We start from the raw sequence: 5000 nt of genomic DNA on the forward strand, positions 1-5000 counted from the left end.
AACAACACATGGGCAAAGCATCCGAACTTGTTGCACATTTTAACATCAAACACAGAGACATTCCTCTGGTGTTTAAGTGCGCTAAATGTGACAAAACCAACTCAAACCACCGATCGATTGCCTGTCATGCCCCCAAATGTGGGGGAATAAAGTTAACTGAGGAAAGCTTACCAATGGTCTGTGAATGTTGCCAGGCACGCTTTGCGACTCTAAGTGGCCTTTCGCAGCACAAGAGGCATGCTCACCCAGTCACCCGTAATGAGGAAAGGATTAAAGATGGTATAAAGGGTACCTCGCAGAGAGGGGTACACCGTAGCTGCTGGTCTTTGAAGGAAGTAGAACAGCTGGCCCTTCTAGAGTTGCAGTTTCAGGGGAAAAAGAATATCAATAAGATCATTGCTGAAGCGCTTGGGACTAAGACCAACAAGCAAGTCTCTGACAAGAGACGGGACCTAAGTAAAAAGACAGGGGCCCCCATGTCAGACAGCTTACATTTTTCTTCTAGGCCTCTTGAGACATTGTCTCCCCCACCAAATGTAACAACGGGGACTTCATCCATACTCGCTCAAGCAGCTGAGCGGCTTACGAATGAGAATTCTGGGACCCTGGAAAAGCCTGCAATGGAGGCAATAAAGGCTTGGCTTAACGGCGAGGGCCAACATGATGCCCTCGTAGAAACTGCCACAGCATTGATGCTTTGTCCGATGAGATTGGTGAAAAACAAAGGCAAACGTTCAAAACCCGAGAACGACATTATTAAACCCAGGATATTACCCACACGATCTTGGATGAAGAAGAGAGCGGAAAAACGAGGAAGCTTCATGAAGCACCAGAAGCTCTTCTTTAAGAACCGCTCTCTTCTTGCGTCCTTAGTCCTGGATGGCACTGAACGTCATGAATGCCGAATCCCGAACGCAGATGTATATCGTTTTTACTGCGAAAAATGGGAGAAGGTGTTGCCATTCAATGGCCTGGGCCAATTTAAGTCATCAGGTGTTGCAAATAACGAATACTTTGAGCCCCTAATTTCGGTGGAGGAAGTTCAGACTGCCATACGGGCCATTAAACCAACGTCAGCAGCTGGGCCAGATGGCCTAACAAGGGCTGCAATCTGTGCTGCCGACCCCGAGGGTCGGACACTGACAGCCCTATTTAATGCATGGATGATTACAGGAATTATTCCCAAAGAGTTGAAAAAGAATAGGACGATTCTTATTCCTAAGGTTATGGACGATGAAAAGCTGAAAGAATTGGGGAACTGGAGACCAATAACGATCGGTTCAATGATTCTGAGATTATTTTCCAGAATAATGACTGCACGTCTTGCTCGTGCTTGTCCCTTAAACCCAAGGCAGCGTGGTTTTATAGCGGCATCTGGCTGCTCTGAAAATCTTAAGGTGCTACAGGACCTTATGAGACATGCTAAGAAATTGCACAGGCCGTTGGCTGTCATGTTTATCGACATAGCGAAAGCTTTTGACTCGGTTTCGCATGCTCATATTTTATGGGTGTTAAGGCACAAGAAAGTAGATGAACACGTGGTGGGCATCATCCAGAACGCCTACGATCGGTGTACGACCTCGTTCAAAAGCAATGGCGAGTCGACTCGAGAAATTAGCATACGTGTTGGTGTCAAACAGGGTGACCCCATGTCACCCCTGCTCTTCAATCTTGCCATGGACCCTTTGATATGCACCCTAGAGTCACACGGAGTTGGGTACTCCATTGATACCGACCACGTGACAGCTCTTGCGTTTGCTGATGATTTGGTGTTGGTGAGCGAATCTTGGGTTGGTATGGCCGCCAATCTAGCGATCTTGGAATCATTTTGTGGGCTATCGGGATTGGAGGTTCAGGCCAGAAAGTGCCAGGGCTTCATGATAAGCCCAACCAAAGATTCATATACGGTGAACAACTGCGACCCATGGACTATCAAAAATAAAGATGTCCATATGATCCAACCTGATGAATCAACGAAATACCTTGGTCTGAAAATTGGCCCTTGGACTGGCACTATACAGCCTGATCTACATTGTCAGCTAAAGACATGGATCTCGAAAATCGATGAGGCGCCTCTGAAGCCAACTCAGAAGGTTGAACTACTCAATGCCTATGCCCTACCCAGATTGTTATATCCTGCAGACCACTCGGACTGCAAGCAATCAACTCTCCGTGGGTTGGACCAAGAGATTAGAAAGGCGGTAAAAGGATGGCTCCACCTTCCCGCTTCAACTTGTGATGGACTGTTATATGCCAGAGCCCGAGACGGAGGCCTTGCCATCTTGAAACTGGAAAAAACAATCCCTTCGGTTCAAGTTAGAAGGCTGCAACGTATAGCAAACTCGTCCGATGCTATCACCCGTAATATTGTGTCCTCGCAGGGTATGGAGGAAGAATACCGTAATTTGTGGGTACGAGCAGGGGGTGACAGTGATGCAATCCCAACATTCGTTCTCAGGGACTCGGTGTCAAAAGAACCTATATATCCGAGACCCTGCGATTGGAGGGAGCATGAATTTCAGAGATGGTGCGAAAAGCCGGTTCAAGGAAGGGGCATTGTAAACTTTGCGCATGATAGAATCAGTAATGCTTGGTTGAGGCCATGGTGCGGCTTTAAACAATGCTTCTTTATCGCAGCACTACAACTAAGGGCAAATATTTACCCAACAAGAGAAAGCTTGAACAGAGGCAGAGATGGGGCCTTACGTTCCTGCAGGAAATGCTCTGCCAGACTCGAGTCCCTTTCGCACATTCTCGGTCAATGTCCTGCAGTACAGAAAGCAAGAATTGCGCGACATAACAAGATCAGTAACATTCTGGCAGACGAAGCGGCTAGATTGGGCTGGTCTGTATACAAAGAGCCACGGTTCATATCCGAGACGGGAGAGATGAGAAAGCCTGACCTCGTGTTTGCAAAAGATGAGGAGGCGGTTGTGATCGATGTCACCGTCCGTTTTGAGCTTTCAAAGAATACCTTGTCAGATGCTGCCTCGCACAAAGTTTCGTACTATACCCCTCTTGGTGATCAAGTCAAAGTGCTGACGAAGGCTAGCAAGGTCACATTCTTTGGATTCCCGGTTGGGGCAAGAGGAAAGTGGCCCCTTGAGAATAACGAGGTACTTACCTCCCTGGGCCTGACCAAACCCAGAACGACATCACTGGCCAAGATGATTTCCCGCAGAACGCTGCTTTTCTCTCTTGATATTCTGAGAATGTTCTGTGGAAATTATGCGGTCTATGAACAGTCATAGACAACCTCCGAAACAAATAATAGTTTTGTTTTAAGATGTCATTTGTTTTAGATTGATTTTGTTATTTTCGAAGGTGAAGTCGGTTTTTATTTCATTTTACTATTTTCCACAATTTAGATTGTTATTTTCCAAGACGAAGTCTTGGTTCTTTTTTTTATTGTTAGTTTTTTTTTTTTTAACACGTCGTATTTGTTACTTTAGAGCTTAGAGGGGACTTTATTTTCGCCTTACTATTTTCTGCCTACAAAGAAGATTAAAAATAAGCTTTTTTCAAGATGGTTTTGTTATTTTCCAAGGTGAAGTCTTGGTATTCTTATTTTACTATTTTCCATAAAGAAGACCTTTCTTTTAGATTTTGTTATTTTCCAAGACGAAGACTTGGTATTTTTATTATATTGCCATTTTTTTACACGAAACTTATTCAAGAGCACTTATATAGATTAGACTTTGTTATTTTAATTCTTTATTTTTGGACTACATCAGTTCGAGAGTCCTGTAACTTACTATTTTCCGCCTACAAAGAAGATTACAAATAAGCTTTATTTAAGATGTTTTAGATTAGATTTTGTTATTTTCCAAGGTGAAGTCTTGGTTTTTTTATTTTACTATTTTCCACAAAGAAGACTTTTCTTTTCTTTTAGATTTTGTTATTTTCCAAGACGAAGACTTGGTATTTTTTTGCTATTTTTTTACAGGAAGCTTTATTCAAGAGCACTTATATAGATTAGACTTTGTTATTTTAATTCTTTATTTTTGCACTACATCAATTCGAGAGAAGACTACAAACCAGCTTTATTTAAGATGTTTTAGATTAGATTTTGTTATTTTCCAAGGTGAAGTCTTGGTTTTTTTATTTTACTATTTTCCACAAAGAAGACTTTTCTTTTAGATTTTGTTATTTTCCAAGACGAAGACTTGGTATTTTTTTATTGCTATTTTTTTTACACGAAGCCTATTCAAGAGCACTTATATAGATTGGTCTTTGTTATTTTAATTCTTTATTTTTGGACTACATCAGTTCGAGAGTCCTGTAACTTACTATTTTCTGCCTACAAAGAAGATTACAAATAAGTTTATTTAAGATGTTTTAGATTAGATTTTGTTATTTTCCAAGGTGAAGTCTTGGTTTTTTTATTTTACTATTTTCCACAAAGAAGACTTTTCTTTTCTTTTAGATTTTGTTATTTTCCAAGACGAAGACTTGGTTTTTTTTATATTGCTATTTTTTTTTTTACACTGCTTTATTCAAGAGCGCTTATATAGATTAGAATTTGTTATTTTAATTCTTTATTTTTGGAATACATCAGTTTGAGAGTCCTGTAACGTACTTTTTTCTGCCTACAAAGAAGACTACAGACAAGCTTTATTTAAGATGTTTTAGATTAGATTTTGTTATTTTCCAAGGTGAAGACTTGGTTTTTTTATTTTACTATTTTCCACAAAGAAGATTTTTCTTTTAGATTTTGTTATTTTCCAAGACGAAGACTTGGTATTTTTTTTATTGCTAGTTTTTTTTATATGTTACTTCAGAGCATAGAGAGGACTTTATTTTTACCTTACTATTTTCTGCCTTCAAAGAAGATTAAAAATAAGCTTTATTCAACATTACTTATATAGATTAGACTTTGTTATTTTAATTCTTTATTTTTTGGAGTACATCAGTTCGAGAATCCGGTAACCTTACCGACTCTACTCCGTGTTGCCATTGATGCACGGCAGCAGGGATTCGATAATACACGGCATCCCAGT

The sequence above is a fragment of the Petromyzon marinus genome, unplaced genomic scaffold (assembly GCF_048934315.1).
Source record: "Petromyzon marinus isolate PM22_M1 ecotype Great Lakes invasive population unplaced genomic scaffold, UKy_Petmar_22M1.pri1.0 PM_G_Scaffold_100, whole genome shotgun sequence".
In the NCBI taxonomy this organism is placed as follows: Eukaryota; Metazoa; Chordata; class Hyperoartia; order Petromyzontiformes; family Petromyzontidae; genus Petromyzon; species Petromyzon marinus.